Source organism: Triticum aestivum, chromosome 5B, assembly GCF_018294505.1.
Source record: "Triticum aestivum cultivar Chinese Spring chromosome 5B, IWGSC CS RefSeq v2.1, whole genome shotgun sequence".
NCBI lineage: Eukaryota > Viridiplantae > Streptophyta > Magnoliopsida > Poales > Poaceae > Triticum > Triticum aestivum.
The window spans coordinates 171955690-171971029 of record NC_057807.1 but is presented as its reverse complement, the minus strand read 5'-3'; positions in this window follow the sequence as shown (position 1 = coordinate 171971029).

Below are 15340 nucleotides of genomic sequence, written 5' to 3'. Positions count from 1 at the left end.
GAAATATGACCCCGCTCGACTTCTTATTCACCCTAGCTCTCTGTCCAGGAGTTGCACGTAGTTTCTGGTGTTTGTAGCCTACTGGAGGCCGTGGACAGCGCTGACCGTAGGGGTGGGCTGTGATGCGGTAGGTACGTGGCACGGTGTACCGAATACCCGTTAGGTATCTCGGGAACCCTGTTCACATCGTTCGGGGCCGTATGGGAAACCTCGGCCGGACTCCCTGCGGATGGAACCTGGATAGGCGATAAACCTGGACTAGAGGCTTAAGTGTTTAGGTAGGTCGTGGTCTACACCCACGTCGGCTTTCGCTTGAAGTCTGCCGAGCACATGTCGTGTGCAGACGCTAAGTGGTGGAAACATGTATGAAGAAGTACACCCCTGCAGGGTTATCATGATCTATTCGAATAGCCGCGTCCGCGGTAAAGGACTACTTGGTTGCCTATACAGTTCATAGACAAGTAAATGGAAACTACTAAAAATCTCAAGATAAGTGTGAGTGCCGAGGATGGCTCTTCCGTAGGAAGACGGAGGTGGATCCTCGGTAGTGTATTGAGTGGAGAGTAGTGGACTCGTGTACGCAAAACCATTTCAAGTTGGAGTCTCGTAGGTTAGCCTAGCCAAGAGTCAAAGCTGGCTTGCTGCAATAACTCCACCAACCCTTCTTGATAATATGCATGTATGTAGGATCTGATGTAAGTCTTGCTGAGTACCTTTGTACTCATGTTGCTATAATTTACATTTTACAGAAGACGCTGCAACCCCTTCTGATGGGTTCTACGTAGACGTTGACATCAACGAGTAGGCTAAAGGCCCAGGTGGTGATCCTGAGCTTGTGAAGGACCACGTAGTATAGCTAGGCTTTCCAAGCCTCTTTTATTTTACTAGTTGTCTGTACTCAGACAAGTTACTTCCGCTGCTGGTTTGTATGACTGTATGACTTGAATGCTGGGTCGTGTGACCCGTACCTTTGTGTATGTTATGTATGGCTCTCTGAGCCTTAAATAAAGTACTTGTGTCATAGAGTCATGTTGTGATGCCTTGTTGTATTTGCACATATCGAGCATATTGTGTGTATGATTGAAATGCTTGGTATGTGTGGGATCTGACTATCTAGTTGTTTATCTTTAGTAGCCTCTCTTACCGGGAAATGTCTCCTAGTGTTACCGCTGAGCCATGGTAGCTTGCTACTGCTCTGGAACACTTAGGCTGGCCGGCATGTGTCCTTCTTCGTTCCGGTGTCTGTCCCTTCGGGGAAATGTCACGCATTGAGTACCGGAGTCCTGTTAGCCCGCTACAGCCCGGTTTACCGGAGTCCTGCTAGCCCAGTGCTACAGCTTGGACCCACTTGCTGTTGACCGACACGTTCGAAGCTGGGTCATGGATGCCTGTCCCTGTAAGTCTGTGCCACTTTGGGTTTACGACTAGTCATGTCAGCCCGGGCTCCTTATCATATGGATGCTAGCGACACTATCATATACGTGAGCCAAAAGGCGCAAACGGTCCCGGGCAAAGGTAAGGCGACACCCGTGGGGATACCGTGCGTGAGGCCGCAAAGTGATATGAGGTGTTACAGGCTAGATCAATGTGACATCGAGTCGGGGTCCTGACATATTACATATGCAGAGACATTTAGTATGCAACATTGAGTAATAATTTTTGTGATTTTTTACAGTAGAAAATGATATGGTTTTTGCATTGGTTTATACTAACTTATCTCACGAGTTCTTGTTGAGTTTGGTGTGGATGAAGCTTTCGAGATTTAGGAAACCGAGATATAAAATGAATTAAGGAGACACAAAAGCTCAAGCTTGGGGATGACCAAGGCACGCCAAGATAATATTTCTAGAAGTCTCAAGCATCCAAGCTTGGGGATGCCCCGGTAGGCATCCCACCTTTCTTCTTCAACAATTATCGGTTAGTATCGGTTGAACCTAAGTTTTTGCTTCTTCACATGATGTGTGCTATCCTTGAAATGTCATTTTGTTTTTTTTGCTTGCTGTTTGAATAAAATACCAAGATCTGAAATTCTTAAATGTTAGAGAGTCTTCACATAGTTGCACAATTATTTGACTACTCATTGATCTTCACTTATATCTTTTGTTGTAGTTTGTCATTTCCTCTAGTGCTTCACTTATATCTTTTTAGAGCACGGCGGTGGTTTTATTTTGAACAAATTAATGAACTCTCATGCTTCACTTCTATTATTTTGAGATTCTTTTAGAACAGCATGGTAATTTGCTTTGGTTATGAATTTAGTCCTAATATGATGGGCATCCAAGTTGGGTATAATAAAAACTTTCATATAGAGTGCATTAAATACCATGATAAATTTGATACTTGATAATTGTTTTGAGATATAAAGGTGGTAATATTAGAGTCATGCTAGTTGGGTAATTATGAAATTGAGAAATAATTGTGTTAAAGTTGGCAGGTCTCGTAGCATGCACGTACGGTGAACTTTGTGTTACAAACTTGAAGCATGGGGTGTTCTTTGATTGCCTTCCTTATGAGTGGAGGTCGGGATCGCGCGATGGTTAACTCCTACCAACCCTTCCCCTAGGAGCATGCGTAGTAGTACTTTGCTTCGAGGGCTAATAAACTTTTACAATAAATATATGAGTTCTTTATGACTAATGTGAGTCCATGGATTATACGCACTCTTACCCTTCCGCAATTTGCTAGCCTCTACGGTACCGTGCATTGCCCTTTCTCACCTTGAGAGTTGGTGCAAACTTCGCCGGTGCATCCAAACCCCATGATACGATACGCTCTATCACACTTCAACCTCCTTATATCTTCCTCAAAACAGCCACCATACCTACCTATTATGGCATTTCCATAGCCATTTCGAGATATATTGCCATGCAACTTTCCACCGTTCCGTTTATTATGACATGCTCCATCATTGTCATATTGCTTTGCATGATCATGTAGTTGACATCGTATTTGTGGCAAAGCCACCATTCATAATTCTTTCATACATGTCACTCTTGATTCATTGCACATCCCGGTACATCGCCGGAGGCATTCATATAGAGTCATATTTTGTCCTAAGTATCGAGTTGTAATTCTTGATTTGTAAGTAAATAAAAGTGTGATGATCTTCATTATTAGAGCATTGTCCCAGTGAGAAAAAACGATAGAGACTATGATTCCCCCACAAGTCAGGATGAGTCTCCGGACTTTATGAAAGATAAAGAGGCCAAAGAAGCCCACCAAAAAAAGAAAAAAAGAAAAAAGACAAAATGAGAGAAAAAGAGAGAAGGGACAATGCTACTATCCTTTTACCACACTTGTGCTTCAAAGTAGCACCATGATCTTCATGATAGAGAGTCTCCTATGTTGCCACTTTCATATACTAGTGGGATTTTTCTTCATTATAGAACTTGGCTTGTATATTCCAATGATGGGCTTCCTCAAAATGTCGTACGTCTTCGTGAGCAGGCAAGTTGGATGCACACCCACTTAGTTTCTTTTTGATGAGCTTTCATACATTTATAGCTCTAGTGCATCCGTTGCATGGCAATCCCTAATCCTTGTATTGACATCAATTTATGGGCATCTCCATAGCCCGTTGATTAGCCACGTCAATGTGATACTTTCTCCTTTTTTGTTTCCCTATCATCATACTCTACTCCACCCATAGTGTTATGTCCATGGCTTACGATCATGTATTGCGTGAGGGTTGAAAAGGCTAAAGCACGTTAAAAAGTATGAACCAATTGCTTGGCTGAAACCGGGGTTGTGCATGATGGGAGCATTTTGTGTGACGGAAATGAAGCATGGCCAAACTATATGATTTTGTAGGGATAAGCTTTCTTTGGCTATGTTATTTTGATAAGACATAAACTGCTTGGTTAGCATGCTTGAAGTATTACTATTTTTATGTCAATATTAAACTTTTATCTTGAATCTTTTGGATATGAACATTCATGCCACAATAAAGAGAATTACATTGATAAATATGTTAGGTAGCATTCCACATCAAAAATTCTATTTTCATCATTTACCTACTCGAGGACGAGCAGGAATTAAGCTTGGGGATGCTGATACGTCTCCAACATATCTATAATTTTGATGTATTCATGCCATGTTTATAATATTTCTACATGATTTTTGTATGATTTGATTAGAACTAACCCGAACTGACGCTGTTTTCAGCAGAACTACCGTGGTGTTCGTTTTGTGCAGAAATAAAAGTTCTCGGAATGCGCCGAAAATCAACGGAGATTTTTTCTGGAAAATATAAAAAATACTGGAATAAAGAGTTACCAGAGAGGAGGCTCGTGGGGCCCACAAGGGTGGAGGGCGCGCCCACCCCCGGGGCGCGCCCCCTGCCTCATGGACAACCCGTGGGTCCCCCTGACTTATTCTCAACGCCAAACCCTCTTAAAAACCGAAACCTCCAAAAAATAACCTAGATCAGTAGTTCTGCCACCGCAAGCCTCTATCGCCAGCAAAAACCTCTCGGGACCCTATTCTGGCACCCTGCCGGAGGGGGGATCCATCACTGGTGGCCATCTTCATCATCCCGCTGCTCTCCATGATGAGGAGGGAGTAGCTCACCCTCGGGGCTAAGGGTATGTACCAGTAGCTATGTGTTTGATCTCTCTCTCTCTCTCGTTTTCTTGATTTGGCACGATCTTGATGTATCGCAAGCTTTGCTACTATAGTTGGATCTTATGATGTTTCTCCCCCTCTACTCTCTTGTAATGCATTGAGTTTTCCCTTTGAAGTTATCTTATCGGATTGAGTCTTTAAGGATTTGAGAACACTTGATGTATGTCTTGCATGTGCTTATCTATGGTGACAATGGGATATTCACGTGATCTACTTGATGTATGTTTTGGTGATCAACTTGCGAGTTCAATGACCTTGTGAACTTATGCATAGGGGTTGGCACAAGTTTTTGTCTTGACTCTCAGGTAGAAACTTTGGGGCACTCTTTGAAGTACTTTGTGTTGGTTGAATAGATGAATCTGAGATTGTGTAATGCATATCATATAATCATACCCACGGATACATGAGGTGACGTTGGAGTATCTAGGTGACATTAGGGTTTCGGTTGATTTGTGTCTTAAGGTGTTATTCTAGTACGAACTCTATGATAGATCGAACGGAAAGAATAGCTTCGTGTTATTTTACTACAGACTCTTGAATAGATTGATCAGAAAGGATAACTTTGAGGTGGTTTCGTACCCTACAATAATCTCTTAGTTTGTTCTCCGCTATTAGTGACTCTGGAGTGACTCTTTGTTGCATGTTGAGGGATAGTTATATGATCCAGTTGTCTAATTATTGTTGATAGAACTTGCACTAGTGAAAGTATGAACCCTAGGCCTTGTTTCTAAGCATTGCAATACCGTTCGTGCTCACTTTTATTATTAGTTACCTTGCTGTTTTTATAATTTCAGATTACAAAAACCTATATCTACCATCCATATTGCACTTGTATCGCCATCTCTTCGCTGAACTAGTGCACCTATACAATTTACCATTGTATTGGGTGTGTTGGGGACACAAGAGACTCTTTGTTATTTGGTTGCAGGGTTGTTTGAGAGAGACCATCTTCATCCCACACCTCCCACGGATTGATAAACCTTAGGTCATCCACTTGAGGGAAATTTGCTACTGTCCAACAAACCTCTGCACTTGGAGGCCCAACAACGTCTACAAGGAGAAGGTTACATAGTAGACATCAGCTGCGTGGACAAAGTGGGGAACGGCATGAGGGTGGTCCAGGTCGTAGGCTGGAATATGAGGAGTAACACAAAGGATTTCTTACCTTGAGGTGGCGATGTCCATGGTGGCGGTAGTGCAGGTCAGAGGTAGGGTGTGGGGCCTGATAAGAAGTCATCGGAGAAGGAGGGAGGCTCCATGGGGCCTCTGCGTCGTGGGAAGAAGGAGCTCCATCTCCTTGGTGGCGTCCTGCCCCACGGATGGTGCCCCTCCTGTCGTTGTTGCCGTCTGCGCTATGGCGACCTGCAGAAAAAGGAAGACAAGATGAGGTGAGGAGGAGAGGGTGGGCGAAGGAGGGCAGAGACCAACCTGTGTCGGATCCATCCACCTCTCACCTCACCGTTGCTGGTTGCGGCGGATGCCGGTGATGTTTTGGGCGCAGCAAAGAGAGAGAGAGGAGGGGGGACATTCTCCGAGCGGTGCAAGATAGACGGATGGGTGTGCCCGTGTGTGGTAGCATAGCTTAGCAAACACCCCCTACTACTATGCAGAAGAAATAGGAGTAGCGCGTTTTGCACACCAGACGCTACAACTATGTCTTTAGCAATAGCGTTGGGTTGATCATCCGTGCCGCTACTATGTATTAACCTGGGGGCGTGGTGTGGCACACTTACTAGTAGCGCTGCCAAAAAACCCACGCTGGTGCTATGTAACACCAGTAGCGTATTTTGTATCAAGCGCTACTGGTATTTACCAGTAGCATGGGGGTCCTAAGCAGGCACTACTGGTAAAGTTCTACGTATAAGCATTTTCCTAGTAGTGATTTTTCTTGCCATGGGAAGAGGTGCTTTGTGATGGGTTCAATCTTGCAGTGCTCAATCTTAGTGACAGAAGGAGACATGACACGCATGTATCGTTGCCATTAAGGATAAAAAGATGGGGTCTATTCCTACATGAATAGATCTTGTCTACATCATGTCATCGTTCTTATTGCATTAGTCTATTTTTCCATGAACTTAACACACTAGATGCATGCTGGATAGCGGTCAATGTGTGGAGTAATAGTAGTAGATGCAGGCAAGAGTCGGTCTACTAATCTTGGACGTGATGCCTATATACATGATTGATACGTCCATTTTGCATCATGCTTTTATGTTGATATTTATTGCATTATGGGTTGTAATTACATATAATGGTACAATACTTATGCATGTTCTCTCTTATTTTACAAGATTTACATGAAGAGGGAGAATGCCGGCAGCTGGAATTCTGGACCAGAAAGGAGCAAATCTAAGAGACCTATTCTACAGAACTCCAAAATTCCTGAAAATTTATGAAGAATTATTTTGGAATATATAAAAACTATTGGGCGAAGAAAATATCAGAGGGGGCCCACCAGGTGGCCACAAGCCTGGGGGCGCGCCCTATCCCCCTGGGCGCGCCCCTAGGGCTTGTGGGCCCCCTGGTAGGTCTCTGGTGCCCATCTTCTACTATATGGAGGCTTTTGACCTGGAAAAATTAGAAGGAAGCTTTCGAGACGAAGCATCACCGTCTCGAGGCAAAACCTGGGCAGAAGCAATCTAGGGCTCTAGTGGAGCTGTTCTGCCAGGGAAACTTCCCTCCAGGAGGGGGAAATCGAAGCCATCGTCATCACCAATGATCCTCTCATCAAGTGGGGATCAATCTCCATCAACATCTTCACCATCACCATCTCCTCTCAAACCCTAGTTCATCTCTTGTATTCAATCTTTGTCTCAAAACCTCAGATTGGTACCTCTGGGTAGCTAGCAGTGTTGATTACTCCTTGTAGTCGATTCTAGTTGGTTTATTTGGTGGAAGATCATATGTTCAGATCCTTAATGATATTCAATACCCCTCTGATCTTGAACATGAACATGCTTTGTGAGTTGTTGCATTTGTTCCTGAGGACATGGGATAAGTCTTGTTATAAGTAATCATGTGAATTTGGTATTCATTTGATATTTTGATGAGATGTATGTTGTCTTTCCTCTAGTGGTGTTATGTGAACGTCGACTACATGACACTTCACCATGATTTGGTCCTAGGGGAAGGCATTGGGAACTAATAAGTAGATGATGGATTGCTAGAGTGACAGAAGCTTAAACCCTAGTTTATGCTTTGCTTCGTAACGGGTTGATTTGGATCCACATGTTTCATGCTATGGGTAGATTTATCTTAATTCTTCTTTCATAGTTGCGGATGCTTGCGAGAGGGGTTAATCATAAGTGGGAGGCGTGTACAAGTAAGTACAGCCCCCAAGCACCGGTCCACCCACATATCAAATTATCAAAGTAACGAACACGAATCATATGAGCATGATGAAAACTATCTTGACAATAATTCCCATGTGTCCCCAGGAGCAATTTGCTTTATATAAGAGTTCGTCCAGGCTTATCCTTTGCTAAAAAAAGGATTGTACCACCTTGCTGCACCTTCGTTACATTTGTTACTTGTTACCCATTACGAATTATGTTCTCATAAAACTATCTATTACCCATAATTTCAGTGCTTGCAGAAGATACCTTGCTGAAAACTGCTTGTCCTTCTGCTCCTCGTTGGATTCAACACTCTTACTTATAGAAAGGACTACGATTGAACTCCTATACTTGTGGGTCATCAAGACTCTTTTCTGGCATCGCTGCCGGGGAGTGTGGAATTTGGTGAGGACGCATTTATATTACGTGCTGAAATTTACTGTCCCTTGTCACTATGGAAAATCATCCTTTGACGGGTTTGTTCGGGGTATCTTCACCTCAAACAGAATAGTAAAGAATTACTCCTCAACCTACTGCACCTACTGAAAATATTTATTATGAAGTTCCTTTGGGCATGATAGAGAAATGGCCAGCTAATCCTTATGCAGGAGATGGAACACTACATCCAGATTTGCATCTAATCTATGTGGATGAAGTTTGTGGATTATTTAAGCTTGCAGGTTTGCTCAAGGATGATGTCAAGAAGAAGTTCTTCCCTTTGTCTTTGAAGGGAAAGGCATTAACATGGTATAGGCTATGTGATGATATTGGAGCTTGGAATTACAACCGATTGAAATTGGAATTTCATCAGATGTTTTATCCTATGCATCTGGTTCATCGTGATCAGAATTATATATATAATTTTTGGCCTCGTGAAGGAGAAAGTATCGCTCAAGCTTGGGGGAGGCTTAAGTCAATGTTATATTCATGCCCCAATCATGAGCTCTCAAGAGAAATTATTATTCAGAATTTTTATGCTCGTCTTTCTCGTAATGATCAATCCATGCTCAATACTTCTTGTACTAGTTATTTATGAAGAAAACTATTGAATTTAAATGGGATCTCTTGGAAAGAATTAAACGCAACTCTAAATATTGGGAGCTCGACGAAGGTAAGGAGTCAGGTATAAACCTTAAGTTTGATTGTGTTAAATCTTTTATGGATACCGATGCTTTTCGTGAATTTAGCACTAAATATGGACTTGACTCTGAGATAGTAGCTTCATTCTGTGAATCATTTGCTACTCATGTTGATCTCCATAAGGATAAGTGGTTTAAATATCATCCTCCCATTGAAGTAAAAATAGTAGAACATATTAAAACTGAAGAACAAACCATTACTTATAATGTTGATCCTGTTATTCCTACTGCTTACGTTGAGAACCCACCTTTTCTTATTAGGATAATAGAACATGCTAAAGCTTCATCTGTAGTCTGTAAGAGTTATACTAGAACACCTACACCCCCAGAACAAATTAAAGTTGAACCTAGTACTTCTATGGTTAAAGATCTCTTGGCAGATAATATTGATGGGCATGTTATTTATTTCTGTGATGAAGCTGCAAGAATTGCTAAACCCAATGATAAAGATCAACATAGACCTATTGTTGGCATGCATGTTGTCTCTGTCAAAATAGGCGATCATTGTTATAATGGCTTATGTGATTTGGATGCTAGTGTGAGTGCAATTCCCTTTACTCTATATGAAGAAATTGTGAATGATATTGCACCTGCTGAAATAGAAGATATTGATGTTACTATTCAGCTTGCTAATAGAGATACTATTTCGCCAATTGGGATTGTTAGAGATGTTGAAGTCTTGTTTGGGAAAATAAAATACCCTACTGATTTTCTAGTTGTTGGTTCCCCACAAGATGATTTTTGTCCCATTATTTTTGGTAGACCTTTCTTGAACACTGTTAATGCTAAGATAGACTGTGAGAACGAAATTGTTAGTGTAAGTTTTGGGGATATGCCTCATGAGTTTAATTTCTCCAAATTTTGTAGACAACCCCATGGTAAAGAATTGCCTAGTAAAGATGAAATTATTGGTCTTGCTTCTATTGACGTGCCTCCTACTGATCCATTAGAACAATATTTGCTAGACCATGAAAATGGCATGTTCATGAAAGAAACAAAGAAATGAAATAGATGAGATATACTTTAAACAAATGCCTGTTTTGGAACCCAATTTTCCGGTTGAGACTCTTGGAGATCCTCTACCACCCAAGAGTGATCCTGTGTTCGATCTTAAACAATTACCTAATACTTTGAAATATGCTTATCTTGACGAAAAGAAGATATATCCTGTTATTATTAGCTCTAACCTTTCAGAGCATGAATGTGACGCCCGAATAATCAAGCTACAGTAAACCTCTGCTAATGATGCCACGTCACCTCGATTACTATTGCTAATCTCGCGTTGGATCAAAACTGTGCAAATTCAAATTTGAATTTTTGTCAAACATCAAAATTTTTCAAACATTAAAGTAAAATGTTCGGAGTGTGCAAATAAATGCGTAGGTGTTTATGGTGAAGGAATAGTGCTTTTATAAAAGGCCTAAACATTTAAAAGGAATTAAAACATAAAATAAATAAGATAAAAAGGAAAAAGTAAAACTAAAATTAAAACTAAGAAAAAGGGGGAACCTCCCCCCACGGCCACTGGCCCAGCTGGCCGGCCAGCCCACCTGGCCCAGCCGGCCCCCCACTCTCTCCATAACCCCCGCTCCCCCCCCCACCCCGAAACCCTAGCGTCCCACTACCCCACTTTCCCCCACGTCGCCACTCCCTCTCCCCCTCCTGATCCAATATGGATCGAGGCGAAACCCCCACTCCCCTCGCTCCTCGCAACCCCACTCTACCCGAACTGGTTCGGGCACAGCACCCCAACCACGTCGCCGTCACTCACCGTCACCACCTCCGATGCCGTTGGACCCTGTCGTCGCCGGATCCACCTCGCCGGAGCTGCCTCGCCTTCCTCTTCATCGTCGATCGCGTCCCCGTCACCCACCTCGAGCACCGCCGCCCATCCTCCCACGAACACCGGTGAGGATGTCACGCCCAAGATGCGACCCTATCCTAAAGGCACTCGAAGGTCCCACCAAGGATAGAAGCGCATCTTGAAGATGCTTTTGCAAGGTGGATATCATTACATCAGATCATTACATAATAGTTAGGGATACATACAAGAGGCATACAATGCCCCACGAATACAACATCACAATACATAAGAGCATCATCCGACTATGGATGAAACACAAACAGAAACTCAAACGATATCCACCCTGCTAGCCCAGGCTGTCGACCTGGAACCTATCCCCTGATCGAAGAAGAAGCAGAAGAAGAACTCCAAAACAAGCAAACATCGCTCTTGCGTCATGATCATCACATAACCTGTACCTGCAACTGTTGTTGTAGTAATCTGCGAGCCACGAGGACTGAGCAATCCCATTACCATGGGTATCAAGACTAGCAAAGCTTAATGGGTAAGCAAGAGGTAAAGTGGTGAGGGTGCAGCAGCGACCAAGCATGATATGGTGGCTAACATACGCAAATAAGAGCGAGAAGAGAAGTAACGGAACGGTCGTGAAGCTAGCAATGATCAAGAAGTGATCCTGAACTCCTGCTTACGTCAAACATAACCCAAAACCGTGTTCACTTCTCGGACTCCGCCGAAAAGAGACCATCACGGCTACACACACGGGTGATGCGTTTTAATTCAAATCTGGTGTCAAGTTATCTATAACCGGACATTAACAAATTCCCATCTACCACATAACCGCGGGCATAGCTCTAAAAATTTTATACCCTGCAGGGGTGTCCCAACTTAGCCCATCACAAGCTCTCACGGTCAATGAAGTATATTCCTTCTCCCAGGAAGACCCGACCAGTCTCGGAATCCCGTTTTACAAGACATTTCGACAATGGTAAAACAAGACCAGCAAAGCCGCCCGATGCCCCGACAATCCCTATAGGAGTTGCACATATCTCGTTCTTAGGGAAACACCGGACGAGACTAGCTACGAGTAAAACCAGCCCTCAACTTTCCCCGAGGTGGCCCCGCAGGCAGCTCGGTTCGGACCAGCACTTAGAGAAGCACTGGCCCGGAGGGGCTAAAATAAAGATGACCCTCGGGCTCCGGAAACCCAAGGGAAAAAGGCTAGGTAGGCAAATGGTAAAACCAAGGTTGGGCCTTCCTGAAGGAGTTTTATTCAAAGCTAACTGTCAAGGGGGTCCCATAAATCACCCAACCGTGTAAGGAACGCAAAATCAAGGAACATAACACCGGTATGATGGAAACTAGGGCGGCAAGAGTGGAACAAAACACTAGGCATAAGGTCGAGTCTTCCACCCTTTAGCAAGTATATAGGTGCATTAATTAAATAAGAGATATTGTGATATCCCAACATAATCATGTCCACCATGGAGCAATCTGCGGCTTCACATGCAACTAACAATGCTATAAGAGGGGCTGAGCAAAGCGGTAACATAGCCAAGCAACGGTTTGCTAGGAAGGGTGAAGAGGTTAGAGGCTGACATGGCAGTTTGGGAGGCTTGATCAACAAGAGATAGGCAGCGCGGCAAAGCGATAGAATGAAGCAACTAGCATAGCAATGATAGTAGTGAGATCCAAGATGACGGTCATCTTGCCTGAAATCCTGCTAGTAAGAAGAACAAGTCCATGAAGAAGACGAACGGGCGAAGACGAACCAAGCATAGACGAACGAATCCTCACGATCACAACAAAAACAGGGACTATCGAGAAGAAGCACAAGCGGAAAGAAGCAAACAACATGGTAAATGCACAAGCATAAATATGGCATGATGCACAAACAAGTATGATGCATGTCCGGTTTAATAAGGCATGACATGGCAAACTGTAACACACGATACTACAAATTAAGTGGAGCTCAATATGCAACGAGTTGCATGTTGACGAAACACCACATTCGAGTTATTTAGTTTGCTCTCGTTTAGGTACACAACAATATTAAATGTTGCTAAACATGGCAAGAGGTGAAACATAAATAAACTAACTATCTAGGCAAGTTTAAATGAGGCCGGAACAACAAACAACAATCCCGAAAAATCCTCATGTCCATATTATAGATTTGGTACTGTTCTGCCCTAAAACATATTTCAATGTTGTTAAACATGCAAAGTAAGTGCACCAAGTTAAACCAGGCATTTTTCCACCCCATTTAGATATAAAGTTTATTAAAATTGGAGCTACGGTTATTTAGTTATGAAATAAATCATTTTAATATGGCATTTGAGAAAATTTAATCAAACAACATTTTAAACATTCCAAACTTGGATGAAAGTAGCATATTATGAAACTAGATGAAAATCTAAGAACTTTTCATATTTAAAACATTTTAATCTAATGCACGGTTGTGGAGTTATTAAAGCATGAACATGGAGGGTTTTTCTGTAAAACCGCACTCTCTGGATAATTGGACAAATTCGCAGAACAGGAAAAAACATGCACTGGGCCGAATCTGACTGGGCCAACAGAATGGAAAAAAAGAGAGCGCTGGGGGGTGGCCTCACCATGGGCCAAGCCCAGGTTGGTGGAGATGGGAGCCGGGCCGCGGGAGGATCATGGCCCGCGCGTGGAGTGGCCGCGGTCAACCCGGACGAGCGGGATCCTATGCTCGACAGGAAGCAGAGCCGCGGCGACAGCTTGGTCTCCAGCGATGGAGCGGTGACTCGGAGGCAGGGACGAGGCTGGGGCCGCGGGCGCTGGACCTGCGTCGTGCTCGAGGGACGAGCTCGAGGAGGAGAGGCAGGGTCGAGGCGACGCTGACGACGGGCGTTCATGGCGGGACTTGGGGCGTTGAAGAAGGGCGCTGGTGGCGGAGAAGCTCCAGGGCGACGGCTTGGCGTTCGATTTGGAGCAGGGCAGCAGAGGCGGGGCGAGGGACTTGGCGCAGCGACGGGAATCCAGGCGAGGACGACGACGCAGGGACTTGGTAGCGGCGCAGGCGGTCTCTGGCGAGGGCATCGGTGGCCGGGGACGGGGCCCAACCGACGGGATCCGGCTGGAACGGGCAAGGGCGGCGGAGATGGCCGGTGACGTCGACCTGCGAAGGGCATAGAGAGAGAGACCATGAGAGAGCAGAGAGACGGAGAGGGAGCAACGAAGAGAGATGAGGACAGGGAAGGCGGCCTGGTTCTGGTGGTTGTTGGCGTTGCACGATGGTGGAGGAGCACTCGCTCGGGAGCTCCAGATCGAGAGGAGGACAAGGTGCACAGGAGGCATGCTGGCGCTAGGAGCTCGGGGAGGCTGGCTGCAGCGGGGAACGAAAGCAGGGGCACCATGCAAATCGGGCACCGGGCGAGACAGGGAGGAGGAGAAAGGAAGCGGGGCATGGCGTTGGTTGGTTGGCGACAGACACAAGGTGGATGCAGGATGGATCGATGGCGAGAAGTGGCTGGCGCTGGTTGGCAGCGGTTGAATCGGGAGGATCTCGAGGAAGGAGGCGACAGAGTGGAGCTAGTGTTGTCGGCGCGACGGGACAAGGGAGAGGATTTTTAGGGTTTGCCAAAATGGACTAGGGGTGGATGAATATATACATCATGGATTAAGTTAGGGGCTTACCTCGTCCCTCCGGTCGTAATCGGACGGACGCAAATAAATAGGCTAGGGAGTCCAAATAAGAAAACGGAGATGTTTTATAGATGTTTGGGGATGATCCGGACCCAACAGTAACGATAGTACGATCTGGGTTCGGGGAAGTTTCGGACGCGCGCTCGAGGGGGCTGCGAGCTGGCAAGAGAGGTTTCGGAATGGTCAACGAAAGCAAGGGGGGACGCGACAACTAAGAATGGGTGCAAGCTTTATGAAAACATGCTGATGCAATGCGCATGATGCTATGAGATGAGATGCATGACGTGAACAAAATGCAAAACAAAAGAGAAAAACCCAACCACGAAGGAAATATCATATCGCATCTCTGGAAAAGGCAAGAGTTGGAGTTACCAATATGGAAAGTTGTATCTGGGGCATTACAACACTCCACCACTACGAGAGGATCTCGTCCCGAGATCTAGGATGGCACCGGAGGGAAAAGAAAGAGGAAGATAAGAGGTAAAACTAAGTTGCTTCTTCGACCAATGAGTGAAACCACGAACCTTGAGAGGTTGAACAAATTGAAAGAAACAAAACAACGGAGATGACCAAGATTGCAAATAGTCCGTTGGACAAGAGGAACAAGGAATATGATGAGAACCAAGAGCTTAGGGGACAAGGTAGATTTTGAAGCCACTCCGGTTAAAATTAGCTGGACAAGGAATAAGAATAAAGAATTCGGGCAGCACTCCGGTTGAAAAGAGACGCATGACTTTATAAGATGAAAAGTACTTGAAGAGATGACA